This window comes from Camellia sinensis, chromosome 8 (genome assembly GCF_055761805.1).
Source record: "Camellia sinensis isolate YWXY chromosome 8, ASM5576180v1, whole genome shotgun sequence".
Classification (NCBI taxonomy): domain Eukaryota; kingdom Viridiplantae; phylum Streptophyta; class Magnoliopsida; order Ericales; family Theaceae; genus Camellia; species Camellia sinensis.
Window position 1 is genome coordinate 34508703 of NC_138968.1, and position 16007 is coordinate 34524709.

General features: G+C 35.4%; 1 pseudogene; it reads right to left on the reverse strand.

The window, feature by feature from the left end:
• Nucleotides 1–7141: 7141 nt before the first annotated feature.
• LOC145797684 (endoglucanase 8-like) overlaps nucleotides 7142–16007 on the reverse strand; it is a 41345-nt pseudogene continuing 32479 nt past the window's right edge.

Consider the following 16007-nt stretch of genomic DNA (forward strand, 5'->3'; position numbering starts at 1 on the left):
AGCTCAAATAAAGGGTATGTTCAGTTTTGGTCGGAGCTCAAAACAGTAAGCAAAATAACTAAAAAAAAGATACAAAGAAAGAGCCAAAAAGAGGGGAAAGGGTGCTTACCCTTGTAGACCAGTCTTTAACAACTTCTTGGACCAAATTTGCTGCCTCTTAGCCTCTGAGAAGACCTCCAAGCTGCTGTAAATGGAAGTGGTGGAGTGGTGCTAGGTGATGGTGTGAAAATGGGGTAGGATTTGGGTGTTTTTTTTCAAGGAAATGAGAGAGGGAGAGGGATATAATGCAAGAGGCTCTTAGGGAAATTTTTGTAACCCTTGGACCAATGCTGGAGGCCAGGTATATAGACCAAAGAGGGGGAGAAATGGAGGGAAAAAGTGGGGGGAAAATGGATCAAGTTTCCCCCCAAAAGTTGTCCCCTCCGGATACAGATTTTTTGGGGGAAAAAAGTATACAGCTGGAATATACACACCCTGAGGAGCAAGGCCGGCCAGTTTTTGGAGCTGCAGGTGGCCGGCCGGCCACCCCCCATGGCCGGTCGGCCAAGGGTCAAAAGGGTCAAAAAGATTTAATGGCCGGCCACCACAAATTGGTGTCCTCCCAGGTGCCCTCAACACAACCCTGTGGTTCAAAATTGTCAACTGTAAAACAGGAGAGAGAATAGGCCATTTTAAGGAAGGGTTCAAAAGGGTCAGGTGGAATTACTGGCCGGCCATCAACTTTTGGTGTCCTCCCATGTGTGTACAACACAAATATGGGGGTTAGGATTGAAGAAAGTGACCATAGGGTGTTCAACATTGGCTTGGAAGTGAGAAAAATGGGCGTCGGAGGGCGCTGGAGGAATATAACTGGTTGCTGAAGCAATTGCTGGCCTCCCACCCTTCTACGGCCTTCCGGGTGATGAAACAGAGGTACCTGCCAAAAATGAACGAAAACCGATGCAAACGAATGTTCAGAGGCCAGAACGCGCAGTTCGGGGCCCCAAAAACTGCCTGTTAAGCACCGAAAGTGGCATTCGACCACGAAGTGGGTCTCTCAGACCTCAGTGTCCCTCAAAAAGGAGCAAATAAGAAGTATGCCGAAAATCGAAGCAAATGGAGGTGGTTAAGCGGTCCCGAAGCGAGGCACACGGCCAACGGCTCCGAAAAACCGGAAACCAGACTCCAAACGGGCAAAATGGCCTACGACCACAAAGCGTAGCCTACGGCCACTGAGAGATGATCTACGAGACCTCTCCCTCCCTTCGCGAAGAGAAAACAGAGAAAACCGAGCCTGGTTTGCAAACCGAGGCAAAGCACAAAAGAGTCCGGAAGTTCGGAGGCAAGGCTCGCAGCCGAGACTCTGAAACTTCTGAACGAGCACAATATGCAACATCACCAAGCGCTCAATCGGTGACATCTGAGTCTTAAGGTCGGTCAAAAATGGGGTGTCTACAACCACCTCTATCACTTCTAAGTTTCTTGATTTTCTTACCAAGTTGATTTTCAACTTCATTCTTATATTGAATGAAAGTTTCCAAAACTTCATCCTTGGTTTGAATTAAATAAACATAACTATATCTAGTATAGTCATCTATAAAAGTGATAAAATATTTTTTCCCACCTCTAGTTTGAATTGATTTAAAATCACAAATGTCACTATGAATTAATTCAAGTGGTTTCGTACTTCTTTTAATTGAATGAAAAGGAGTTTTAGATAATTTTGCCTGAACACAAGTTTCACATTTATGATTTGAATCAATGTCAAATTTAGGTAAACATTCCATATTAATTAATCTACGCAAAGATCCATAATTAACATGTCCTAGTCTACCATGCCATAAATTTGAAGACTCAAGCAAGTAAGAAGAAGATGTAGTATTATTAATAACTGAGAACACAACGGTCATTACATTTAACTTGAAAAGGCTATCAGACATGTAACATTTTCCTACATACATCCCATTCTTAGTAAGTACAAATTTATCACTCTCAAATACTAGCCTAAACCCATTCTTACTCAACAGAGATCCGGAAACAAGATTTTTGCGAATGTCCGGTACATGCAGCACATTGTTGAGAGTGAGTTCCTTTCCTGATGTCATCTTGAGAACAATCTTTCCTTGTCCTTCAACTTTGGAAGTTGAGGAGTTGCCCATAAAAAGTTGTTCACCATTATCCACTGAAGAATAAGATGTGAACATCCTTTTGTCGACACAAATATGGCGAGTAGCACCAGTGTCCACCCACCATTCTTTAGGATTTCCGACAAGATTTGCCTCGGAAACAACTACAGAAAGATTGATGTCATCTACACCATTGGAAATCTTGTCCACTTCAGTCATATGGGCTTGAGCATGCTTCTTGCTTGTTCTTCTTTGGCTTTTGCCTTTGCTACGACAATCTTTGGCCCGATGTCCCTCTTTGTCATAGATGTAACATTTGCCATTAAATTTGTACTTTTTATTTTTTCCCTCTTTAGAGCCTTGTGATGAACTTTCTCTAAAAGACTTTCGTTTCTTGGTTTTTGAAGCATGTTCCACTACATTTGCCTTAGACTCCATAGGATGCTTACCAGCCCCTTTGTCAGAATTACAGTTGTCCTCCTCAATCCTCAAACGCACGATTAATTCTTCCATGGAAATTTCCTTGTGCTTGTGTTTGAGGTAGCTCTTGAATTCCTTTCAGCCTTTTGGTAATTTTTCAATTAAGACTGCAACTTGGAAGGATTCATTGAGAGACATACCTTCTGCGTGAATGTCATGCAGAATGAATTGGAAATCTTGAACTTGGCTGATCACAGTTTTTGAATCAATTATTACAAAATCCAAGAATCTGCCAACCACAAATTTCTTTGAGCTGGCATCTTCCGTTTTGTATTTTTTCTCCAAAGACTCCCAAAGTTCCTTTGTTGTCTTGATAGGACTGTGGACGTTGTATAATGTGTTGTCAAGTTCGTTCAAGATGTAGTTCCGGCAAAGGAAATCGGCATGTTTCTAGGCATCAACCACAGCAACCACTTGCCAGTCGGTTTCATTCTCTTTCAAGATAAGAGCATCTTCACGGACGAAACGAGTCAGGTTCAGAGTTGTAAGATAGAACAACATTTTCTGTTACCATCTTTTAAAGTCAGTTCCTAAGAACTTCTCTGGCTTCTCTCCATGATTTATTGGTACTGTCACCACAGGAGAGGGGGTTGGTGCAATTGCAGCCACCACAGCAGTACTCGTTTGGGCATTAGTTTTCGTAGCCATCAATTCTAATTTATAAAACAAAATTATAATTAAAATTTACACTACACAGAAAATTAAACCAAATTCACAGAATTAAATTCTGTAAAAAATAAAAGAAACACGAATGTAATTTTTATTTTCCAATTAATTTGAAAATAAAATAAAACCTTATTCAACCAAATTAATTCCACACAGAAAATTAAATTCTGTAAAATAAAAGAAATAAGAATATAACTTTTATTTTTCAATTAATTTGGAAATAAAATAAAATTTTATTCAACTAAATTAATTTCACACAGAAAATTTATTTCTGTAACACTTCAATAATTAAAAAACTAAACCAGAATTTTAAGTAATGAAAACTCAAAACATAATTTCTAAAACCGAAAATTAATTTCTAAAAAGATTATACAAAAATATATTATGAATTGTTAATCACACCAGTATCGTACTACTAGTTGTCAAAGAAAATAGACAATATATTACTATTATCTGTCAAATAGCATATAATCACTATTTATTTTTTTAACCAGAATATTATTTTGTAAATCTACAGAAAATAATTTTCTTAAAAGAAGAAAGAGAAAAGGAAATAAACGAAAAATTCTGTAAACAGAATAATTTAAATTTGTCTTAAAATTGTTGCAACAGTTCTGTTCTGTTGTTGATGTTTTGTTGCATAAATGCTGGTTGAGGCTATGGTTGCTGGTTGAAGACATGTATGGTTGTGTTGTCCTATGGCAGTATACAACTAATGTTTGCTGGTGTAAGGGTTGTTGGTGTTTGCTGTTGTTTTTGGCCATAAATTGCTGGTGTTTGTTGGGGTTGGAGTTTGCAGATTTGGAAGCCTGTGGTTGGGTGGTTTTTTTTTTCTCTGTTTTTCGTTATTTTTTTTTGTTTTGAATTGGCTTCTCACCAATCTGTGGGTCTTGTGCTAGTAGATGATTGTGCTTTCTCCTTAGTGTCAACCTAGTTGGGATTGTGGAGTATTAGCTATGATGCTTCTGGCTCTTCCTTCCTTTATTGATGTTACTTGTTTCTTGCTCATCTCATCAATAAAAATTTTTTTTTTTTGCTGATAAAAAAAATGATTATTCAATATTTTTTTAGTGTATATGCGATATTCTAAGAGGATGCAATTTAAACACACTGTAAACTTTATCGTGAACAGCATTCACGTGTAGTCCAAGTTGATGGTCTTTTACTATTAGGATCCTTACAGCTGCTGGTTATATAGATGCATAATAATACATATATATATATATATATATATATATATATATATATATATGTGTATATGAATTTTCTTTTTTCTTTTTTATTTGTAGTTGTACCCCCAATTGAAATACTCCTCGCCAAAAACCTTTTTTTTACTTTGGTCGAATGACATGGATTAATTTCCTTAGAGGCTTCAAGATTTCGTATATATATCAGATTGATTTGATTTTTTTGTGTCAACGATCTACACAAAGTGACTAAAAAGTGAACAATTGAGATAGTCGAAGCGGGACCTGTAGGCTCCATAGGTCCAAATGTGACAATCCAACTCATTTTAATAGATTGTCACCTTATTAGATTTGAAAAATAAATTTAATTTTTGAGTTAAAATAGATTAAAAAAAATTAATGACTAAAATCCTAAAACAAATTAATGATTAATTATTATCTTTTTGGTATCAAATTTTTTGCATAAAAAAATAAACTATTTTGAGTCTATTTATTATTGAAATTTTTGAAATTTTATTGTTAAAAGCCTTATTTTTTTATTTTTCAGGGCGACTTTTTGGCGACTATCTTTACGACGATAGAAATTAGTCCCTAAATGTCTTTTGCAACAAAATTTTCACTTTTAGAGATAAAAAAAATTGGTCTGTAAAACTCTTATATGTTACAGTGTCAGATGGTGAAAATATCATAAAATTAACAAATAATTAAATAACTTAGAAATACAAGAAATGACTTGTCAAAAAATTCTTAGAATATGTTTGGTTTGATTTTTAGAAATTTTTTAAATTTTTTTTAAAAAAATTAAAAATTAATTTGGTTAAGAAATAAAAAATAAAAAATTATTATTGTTTTTATATAATATTATCTTTTGAGTGGTTAGAAATAATTTTTACAAATTAAATATATTTTTTCATATTTATTTTTATTAAATTAGTTTTTTTTTAATTCTGAATTTTTTTCTAAACAATAAATCAAATATGGTTCCAAAAACTTAATTTCGTTTTTCTATCTAACATAATTCTTTTGTAAAATTTGTTGATTTATCAAAGAAATTTCAGCAGGGGCAATATCGTCCATCAATTTATATTTCGGTGATGTCAGTTAACCATTTTTAACGTTTAGTTAATGATAGGGGTTAGATTATTATGTAAATATAAATCTGGAAGGGTAAGATATATTTTTAAAACCTTAGAAAAAATCTATAATTTAGCTAAATCTCAAAAAAAAGTATAGGTAATTGGCCCTTAATTTTAATTTTCCTCCGTCTTTGTCCATTCTTTCATAATAATAGCCGTGCCACTTCTTCTACCTTAAAACAAAGCAAAGAAAAGTGGATTTGGAGAATGTGATGGGCAAACATATGCACCTTAGGTAAAAAGTATATTTTTTTTCACAAAATGTATTAATTTTTTTTTATTGAAAATATATATTTTTTTCTCACAAAATATATAACTTCTCTCATAAATAGTATAATTTTAATTAGGATGTGGCTCCTCTCTAATCCAATACTGTTGGGCTATTTTGGGCCCTAATTTGGATCAATCCGTTCAATATGTAGAGCACATCGAGTACATCATTCCTACAAAAAAATCATGGTGATCAGGTATCAATGGCCACTTGATCAGATCACATTTCTAGAACAATTTATTTGAAAATTATACTTGTCGTTGACGGAAATGTAATATAATGAAATGTCTATCAATATCCAATCAGCATGATTTTAAATAAGGATGATATACTCACCGAGTTCTATACATTGAACGGTTTAGATCATCAAGATAAACCCAACATAGGGCCCACTATAGCTAAACAATACTGTCTAGTCCGATAACGGACTGGAGAGGAACCAGTTCCTTTTAGTTATACATAACTTTTGGGTGCACATCATAATTTTAAAATTCATAACTTTTATCACAAAAATCGTAACTTTCATCTCACAAAATATATACATTCTCTCAAGAAAAGTATTAACTTTTCTTATAATATGCAAGTGCACATTGTAACATCTCTCATAATTTTTCAGAATACCATTGCACTAAAATTATATTTCTTGGAATATAGAAAAATTAATGAAGTCATGATTTGTCTAATATTTCCTGGGTTTTTATTTTTATTTTTTTTGGTTGAAGAAATAGGTAATTAATGATGTTATGGTACGCATCACTTATGTTGCTTCTCTGATCTTGTAGCATTATATTAATATTATGATAGTATTTCATGCCAATAACTTATTGCTGTGTTATTGTAGATTAAGATCTCAGCTCGTAGAGTTGATTAATGAAATAAAGCAGTTAGACAAAACTTCAATGTACTTCATTTAGACATTGTAAAATGGAGTACACCTCTTTTTGAGTACGTCTATAAATTTTTATTTTTTTTTATATTCATTATAAAATGCTATGTACATATAATTTTTATCTTTGGAAAGTCATGTGTGATACATTTCTCTGTTGTGATTCACTAATAGTAAGTCTACTACAATTTTGTTAGGGATTTGAGAGGTAGTAACAGCAACCTAGATAGCCGGGTCATATGCATTTATGATTGGTAAAAGATACCATACGATAGTACCATGTGATATCCCAATATACAATAATTTTTAACATATAAATTGATCATATCCACAATAAATGTGATCCATAAAAATAGTATATATTCTTAAAATAACTTTCCTTGCTTTGTGGTCCATAAAAATAGTATCCGCTAACCAATTTCCACTCTTCCCATAATCGATTTGAAATATGCTAAAATACCAACAACTGGTGCATTTATATACGTGGTCGGCTCAGAGTGTACAAAATCAGCTCGAGAATCGTTATATGAATCATTGATATCAGGGCCTCCAACAATAGCACCTATTAGCAAGTTGGGATTAGGTTGGTTGCTTGCAAAATATGACCTTCCCTCGACACAGTTGATGTGCTCTGGATGTTTATCAATGGAAGGTAATGAGGATCCCCTATGATGGATATACCTAGGGAACTTCTTGCCATATCCCACCATGTATGACATACCTGATGGGTTGTTCCCCAATATATAATCCACCTGCATCAATACATATTGTGTAGATATATTTTCTGAGTACCAACACGTGGCAAGGTGACGCCGACGTGTCAGCCGAGGTGCCACGTGTCCTGGTCGTTATGCCGAGGTTATCTCGGTTAGGTCGAGGTTATCCCCGAAGATATCGGAATCCGAGATAAGCGGATAAAGGATAAGGAACAAAAGTCCTAGAATAAAGAGGAGACTTAGCCAAGATAATGATAAAGCTCTTAGGGAGTTTATCTTTATCTCTTGAGGAGTCCAATGTAAGTACTGAACAGGAATCCATAGAAGTTAGGCTTCTATTGGGATTAGGATTGAGGTAACTATAAAAGAGAGGCACCCCCATGGGTCTAAGGTATGCTTTTTATGCTCAAGCTAGAAAGTTTAGCACTATTGATTATCCTTGAGAGATATTGAGTACTAACTTGATCGTCGGAGTACCCCTGGGTGGCGAACCACCACCGAAGTCTTCTCTTTCTGTTGCAGGTTAGTCAAGTGCCATCTATTCTGCTGGTGCTCTCCAGCTGGATACTAAGATTGCAGTGTGGTCAGAAAATCACTCACACAATTTGGCGCCGTCTGTGGTAAAGAAAGGAGAATAGTTGGCCATCATCATACAAGATCAACGTAGCGGAAACGACGAGTTTAGCAAAGATGGAGAATGTGTCGACATAAACAGAATGAACACCCTTCCAGAAGGGACGCAAAGACAGGGTGCATGAGCGCTCCCAAGGAGATGACATTCGAGTATAGAAGAGCTCAGCCTAAGTGAGCAAATCCCAGATCCCAGATCCTAGAAGACATGATCTCGGCCTAGATGAATAGGTCCGAGAAGAGAAGAGCTCAACCTGAGTGAGCAGATCCAAGATTCCAGAAGACAAGAGCTCGGCACTTAAATCCGAGAAGAGAAGAGTTCAGTGAGCAAAATCTCAGATCTTAGAAGATAAAAAGAAACACACAAAATCTCAGCCTAAGTGAGCAGATCCCAGATTCCAGATCCTGGATCCCGGATCCCAGAAGGCATGATCTCGGCCTAAATAAGTAGGTCCGAGAAGACAAGAGCTCAGCCTAAGTGAGCAGATCTCAGATCCCCGAAGATAAAAAGAAAACATACAAGGTCAGACTACAGTTAGCTAGGTTGAAGACCTTTTATAAGGTCCACAAAAGAGCATGTGAAAGCCATGTAGGGGGCAAAGAGAAGAGAGATTATTGTTTAACACTTGTTGAAATTTGTAGCAATTTACAAGTTGAAGTTAAACCGAGATTATTGTTTAACACTTGTTGAAATTTGTAGCAATTTACAAGTTGAAGTTAAACCGAGATGATGTTTAACGTTTGTTGAAACTTGAGAAAAGTTTACAAGCAGAGTTAAACCGAGATGATGTTTAACGTTTGTTGAAACTTGAGAAAAGTTTACAAGTAGAATTAAACCGAGATGATGTTTAACGCTTGTTGAAACTTGAGAAAAGTTTATAAGCAGAGTTAAACCGAGATGATATTTAACGCTTGTTTAAACTTGAGAAAGGTTTACAAGCAGAGTTAAACCGATATGATGTTTAACGCTTGTTGAAACTTGAGAAAAGTTTACAAGCAGAGTTAACCCGAGATGATGTTTAACGCTTGTCTAAACTTGAGAAAAGTTTACAAGTTAAAGACTAAGGTTTAACACTTGTTTAAACTTGAGAAAAGTTTACAAGTTGAAATTAAGCCGAGATAATGTTTAACACTTGTTTAAACTTGAGAAAAGTTTACAAGCTGAAGTTAAACCGAAACGAAGATTAACACCTGTTGAAATTCTGAGAAAATTTAAAAGTTGAAGTTAAGCCGGAAAAAAAGATTGGTTTAAACACTTGTTGAAATTTTTGATAAAAATTTACAAGTTAAGCCAAGGTTATGTTGAAAGAAGTATCTACATACTTGCCGGGATTACCATATTGCCGAGACTTAGAAGAAATTTAAAGACAGAAGTCTTGCTAAAAATGGAGTATCAAGTTGTAATTAAACACTTGTGAAAATATTATTTTCAAGTGTTAAGCCAAGGCTGGGAAAAACCGATTAGTGGGTACAACCGAGGTATTACACCCCGAGGAGATTGCACAGTTAGAGCGTATTTTGAAGACATGGAAATTATTAAGCCTACAATAGTAAAAAGAAGAACACGCCGGCTTGAAAGGGACTGTGCAACTTATGTTTACATTAGTAGACAGGAAGAAGGAATAAGCAAGGAATGTTAACACTTGTTGAAATTTTTAGCAATTTACAAGTTTGTTATAGCCGAGATTACACCAAAAGACGTTTTCGAAATATAATCATCCAAGATGACCAACTAGCTTGTTAAAAACTCAAAAGGTTGGGAAATGAGAAGCATGTATAAAAGAAGGCAAGTACAAATGAGGAAGCAACACTTGAATACCTCTATTAAAAAGCACACTTGTAGAAATGAAATACCGAGGTTATGTTGATCCGAGGTGTCCACCTGATGATAATTCCGAAGTGATGCTTATCCGAGGTGTACTACCCCGAAGTGATTTGCAGAATATATTCGAAAAAAGTTGAAAAAATTCTAAGTATGGGGAAACATACAGGCAGTCAGCAGAAAAAAACATTCAACATTCAGAAAAACACAAACGTGCATTAGAAAAGGCACTTCGACCTAGTAAAGTGATTCCTTGTTCAAGATCAAAGCAGTAGCACATTGGTCAATGACAGACATTTTTCAGAAGCAAAAAGGTTACATATGCAGAAAAAACAAAAGTACAAAAATGAAGACCCTAAGAACTAGGGACTAAAGCAAGAAAGTCGGAATGATCTGCTTCAACAGTTGACAGTGGTTCAGCCTCGGCAATCAGTTGGAGGAGCTTCTTTACCATTATCTCGGCATCAATTGCAAAAAAGAGACGTGGTTCTAAGACTATACAGAAAACAGAAACGAAGGCAAGAATCTGGAAATACAACAAAAAAAACAAGAAGAGAATATTCAGAATCAAGAAGACAACAAAGTTCAAGAATAAAGCCAAGTGCACAGGCACTAAGTAAGTATGTGAAGAACAAGAAAGTAATGACCCAGACACGATGCTAGCAACAGAAAGTGGATATGGCAAGAACAGTGCCAGGCATTCAAACAATAAACAATTCAAAACTTGAAGACAAACGAAAATAGAAGGCAACAGATGGCAAATAAATAGATTCGAAGTAAAACAGAAGAGTTATGAAAGATTGAGCTTAAAAGCAAGTAAAGAATAGCCAAATTACCAAGTGAAATGAACGCCGATATGAAAATCGCCGGAGTCAAATAGATGACTGGAAATCAGGAGCCCACCAGAGAGTGTGAATGGAGCAGTTGCAAAGCTCTTGGAGTTTACGAATTAATGGAATCAGAACCTCGGTTAGGAGGTACGATCTCAAGCAGCTTGGAAAGCATGAAACTTGATGCTTGACACAAGTGGATAGTAAAGTCCAGGGAACTTTGAGATCGGCGAGTTTGATCTCGGACAGAAGGGCACAAATGGACAAACGATGTAGGTTCCATCACCTCATAATGCCGAGGTAATAGAACCTAGGGGGCAGTTGTGGAGATATATTTTCTGAGTACCAACACATGGCAAGGTGACGCTGACGTGTCAGCCGAGGTGCCACGTATCCTGGTCGTTATGCCGAGGTCATCTCAGTTAGGTCGAGGTTATCTCCGAAGATATCGGAATCTGAGATAAGCGAATAAGGGATAAGGGACAAGAGTCCTAGAATAAAGAGGAGACTTAGCTAAGATAAGGATAAAACTCTTAGGGAGTTTATCTTTATCTCTCGACGAGTCCAAAGTAAGTACTGAATAGGAATCCAAAGAAGTCAGGCTTCTATTGGGATTAGGATTGAGGTAACTATAAAAGAGAGGCACCCCCATGGGTCTAAGGTATGCTTTTTATGCTCAATCTAGAAAGTTTAGCACTATTGATTATCTTTGAGAGCTATTGAGTACTGACTTGATCGTCGAAGTACCCCCGGGTGGCGAAACACCATCGGAGTCTTCTCTTTCTGTTGCAGGTTAGTCAGATGCCATCTATTTTGCCGGTACTCTCCAGCTGAATACTAAGATTGCAGTGTGGTCAAAAAATCACTCACACACATTTATTAACTTTGGTAAGCTTTTTATGTTTGGAAAATTATTTAGTTCTTGCATAGCATCATTGCAACATGAATACGTAGACGAATATGAATGAACACTGCTGGAAAATCGACTTTTAGCAGCGTTTTAAAAACGCCGCTATAGGTACTAAAAACGTCGCTAATTATTTTTGTGACGTTTAGTACCAAACGCTGATGACGCGGCCGTCACTATAGCTTTATGACGTTTGAAAAACGTCGTTATATTAGTATAGGCGGCATTTTTAAAAACGCTGCCAAATGTCCTACCCTAATTGTACTATGACGTCATTATGACATTTAGCGATGTTTTGGAAACGCCGTCATAGACATTTATACATTTTAAAAATCTAACCGTTGGGGTAGGGATATACTGACGTTTAAAAAACGCCGCCATAGCCTTTTTTTAATTTTTTTTTTATTTTTAAAGTTGTGCTAATTTTATATAGTTGAACTAAGAAAATGCCTGTCATAAACAATTATTATGAACTAATAATTGATATTTATTAAAATAATAAATAAACTAAGCTTGAAAACAAAATTAAAAATGAAAAACAATGCAATAAGATGTGATACATGTACAATTACAAGATATATCTAGACACAAAATATATTGGAAATCTGTGAAGATTTATTTACAAAGTTAGCAGGCTTGAAAACTCATGCAGAAAGTAGAAAAGACATCCATATTCCTAATGAAACAATAACGATAGTAGCAAAAGCTTGGCCCAGTTCATAAACAAAATTTTCTTTCTGACTAGGCAAACTTTGCCAATCTGTCCTCCTGCAAAAAGTCACAGTCAGGACCAAATTAGAAAGGTTAATATCAGTACAATAGATTGATACATTAGATTAGAATGGAAAATATTAGATTAAATTAACTTAATGCATCCAAGTGCATACCCCAAATCAGCAATGACGATGCTGACATTATCTTGTGAACGTCGGTCCTGTAATATACATAAATTTGCAGGTTATTAGAACAGCCAAACAATACAAGTATGATCAAGCATTGTGCAAGAAAAATAAACATCTACGCATCCATTAGCAGAGCTGCTCTTCCAAGCGTCTCACAAGCTAACAAAAATCAGAACAAAAGAAGTTAAAACTTTGTAAACCATAACAAAATTAACTGCTTCTAAGCTGAAACAATAGCAAAGTTGACGAGATAATACTCATCTTGTGGTTAATTGAGAAAAATATTAATAAATAACTATCATGCTAATTTAAGATAATTTATAGAATGCAAGTACAAGGTTTAAACAAGAAACCACAAACCTATTCATGTAATCCCATAAGCCATTCGATGCCAATAGTATAAATTCTGCATCTGAGCTAAGAGAAACTTGAAAAATATCAGGAGTTACAGTAACCAAGTCTCCTCTAAATTTTATTCTGGCACAAAACATAATGTGTTTGTTGTCAAAGCAATCTAATACACTCAAAATTAGCTAAGCTGTAAATAGAACTACAAGTCCTGAACTACCCAAGGCAATTGGTTTGTCTTTTGATTGATCTGATACCATTGTATTAGGACAGTAGGAAGATAATAATAAGAGAGTGCACTGCAAATTTATAACCAATGGATTCATGAGGGCATTCTTATGATACAGGAGTGCAAAAAGGATAGATAAACAAAAAATTGAAAATGTTTGAGACAACACACCGAGAAACAAATTTTTGTGACCAGCTCCCTTCCTTAACTCCCTTTGCCAGCATCCTTTTCATGTGAAAACAGAGACAGATCATTAGGAATGTATGTAGTAATGGACCCTCTATTCATTTTAGTAGGAAAGGAAGAGAGAATATACTCATTCTTCTTTGTTTTCAATTTACCTTTGTCAGAAAAGAGCTTCCCACTCTGAACCCTTTCCTGGTCAGCCACTAAGGCCTATGGCTGGCCCGGGATGTAGTCTGATCAAGGTATCAATCCCATGATAATATTAATTGGACAAGTTTGTGTTCATTCCAAAATAAAGCTATACGGTAAAATAAAAAAAAAAGAAAAAAAAAGAGAGAAGAAAAAAGAAGACATTAACAAGTAAAAAAAAGAAAAGAAGGAAATTAAAATCGTTTGCCTATAATAGAACCCAAAAACAACTCTACAACTCATGGAATGGTTGTAAACATCTAAGAGGGTAAGGAGGAAAACTGATCAGTTTGAACAGAATGAAACTGGTGTCTATGTTGCTATGGTTCATCCCCACCAGCAAGTGGAACAGATGGACTAGCTACAGTTATAGTAGCTAGTTCAGATTCCCCTCCTATAGTTGCCACATAAGCAGGAGGTGAATTAGGATGAGAGGAAAACACCGTCAACTGTGGACGACCATGAACAGATGACTGACTCCTTGGGCCATCCCTCCGAGCAATGTGGTGGTGGGCCCTTCCCATTGCAGCAGCAGTAGCCAAGTGCTGGATAATACGCTCTTCAAGTTTAGCATCATTTGCATCAACTGGTAACTGCATTGTAAGAGAACACAAACATAATAAAAAATAGTTATATGAAATTGTGCTTGAAAGTGTGGCAGTTTACGACCTGAACTAGTTGTGCTTGTAACATTCATAAATTTTAGATTACTCAACATTCCATCTGCAAAGTGTTTACCTAAATTTCTTTGTCTATGTCAAGGAAAAAATTCAGATACCACTTTAAATTTCTGTGTCTATGACTTGATACAAGTCCATCGTTTGCTGCATCAGTTAGGAATTGAGCATCATTACTGAAAATAAACCAGAGGTCTTTTGCCAAAACACATCAGGAACTGGAACCAAAACCATAAAGACAACAATATGAACAATGTTAGTCAGCCTAAATCTAGTGTTCTAGAGTAAAGATTAAATTCATTAATAGTGCAATTCTTATCACTGTTATATGTACTTCAAATTAGACGAGTCGCAGTAATTGGACAGTAAAGACATAAGCTTTACAGGGAAGTGTAAATCATGATATATGATTCCGTCTAGGCAAGATAAGTATGTATACTTTCTTTAGATCATTGATTCGTTTCTTGTTCAACTTCAGTCAAGAATTGAATTATGTCTCATCTTAAAAATTTTACGTCAATGTAAAAAAGCCATAAAATATAGATTGCAAAACATAAATGATATAGCAATATACATGTACCAGTTTATGCAATTAGAACATGTGCCTCTTCTGTAGGAAACCCACAAACTGCTGGAGTTGGATGAAGGGAAGACAATACCTCAAACTTGTAACAAAGCAAACTCATGTAAGAGAAACTAAGCAACTAGACATTCATTATCAACATATGAAACATTCAAAATCTAAAGTCAAATAATTATATATATACACACCCACATATAAAACAACATGAATGTTCACAATATATTGGTTCAGGAAGGCAATTTTAGATGGTTATGTAACAAGTTTCCGATACAGAAGACTGTACAGATAAAATTCTGAACTGGAAATCTTATTTATTAAAATAAAAGCTAAACTTAGTTACTAGACATACTGAACTTTACCTCAACATCTTCACTTCTTAACCTCCCCGTCAATCGGGGCCTAAAGATGTTGGACTCTAGGGAGCTTTCGAATTGCCTTCTTTGGTTCAACTGATACCCTGATACATACAGCCTACGAAACAAAATAGAGTCAAAACATAGATGCTGTTCTGGAATTATTCGTGAGGGGTACAAATGATTATAATTTAAGTAGTGAAAAATGCACTAGATTGGCGGTTAGATATTTGTCACGTTGTACACAATATTAGGGAAAGAACTAGAAGAACTGTGAGGGAAAATGAAGGAAGAAAGACCACTCTTTGTTTTTTTATAAAAAATAAAATAAAACTTGAAGAAACAAATCTAGCAACATCTTCTATAGCCAAAACCAAGCTCAGACCCACATTATAAATATGAATGAATAATAGTAAAAACTATTTCTGTGTTCTGAATAGGTTCAAACAACAAACATCACATAAATGCATGGTGACACCATTTGACATAAACTCCAATGCCTCGCTTCAGAATGCAGTAATTCAAAGTAAAAACAAATGAAAAGGAAATACACAAGGACAAAATTTGCAAGATCATTTTGCAAATTTTAAAAAGAAGGCAGTTATTGACATGCCAGATCATTTTGCAAGTTTTCTTCGTACGTATAGCATTACATGCACTTTTTACAGCTCATATCGTTTGGGAACAGGCTAATTTAGTAACTTTTTGGCTATTTGGCTAAAATATGAACTAAAAAAAAACTAGTATGTTTGGGATGACTTTTTGACTTTTTACGAAAAGATGTGCAAAAAGTAGAGACAAAAGAGAATCTTTGACTTTTTGGTATGGGTTGTTGGCTTTTTGACTTTTTTAGCAACTTTTTGGCTTTTTGGCTATACCGGCTAGTCCCCAAACGAGGCCTACA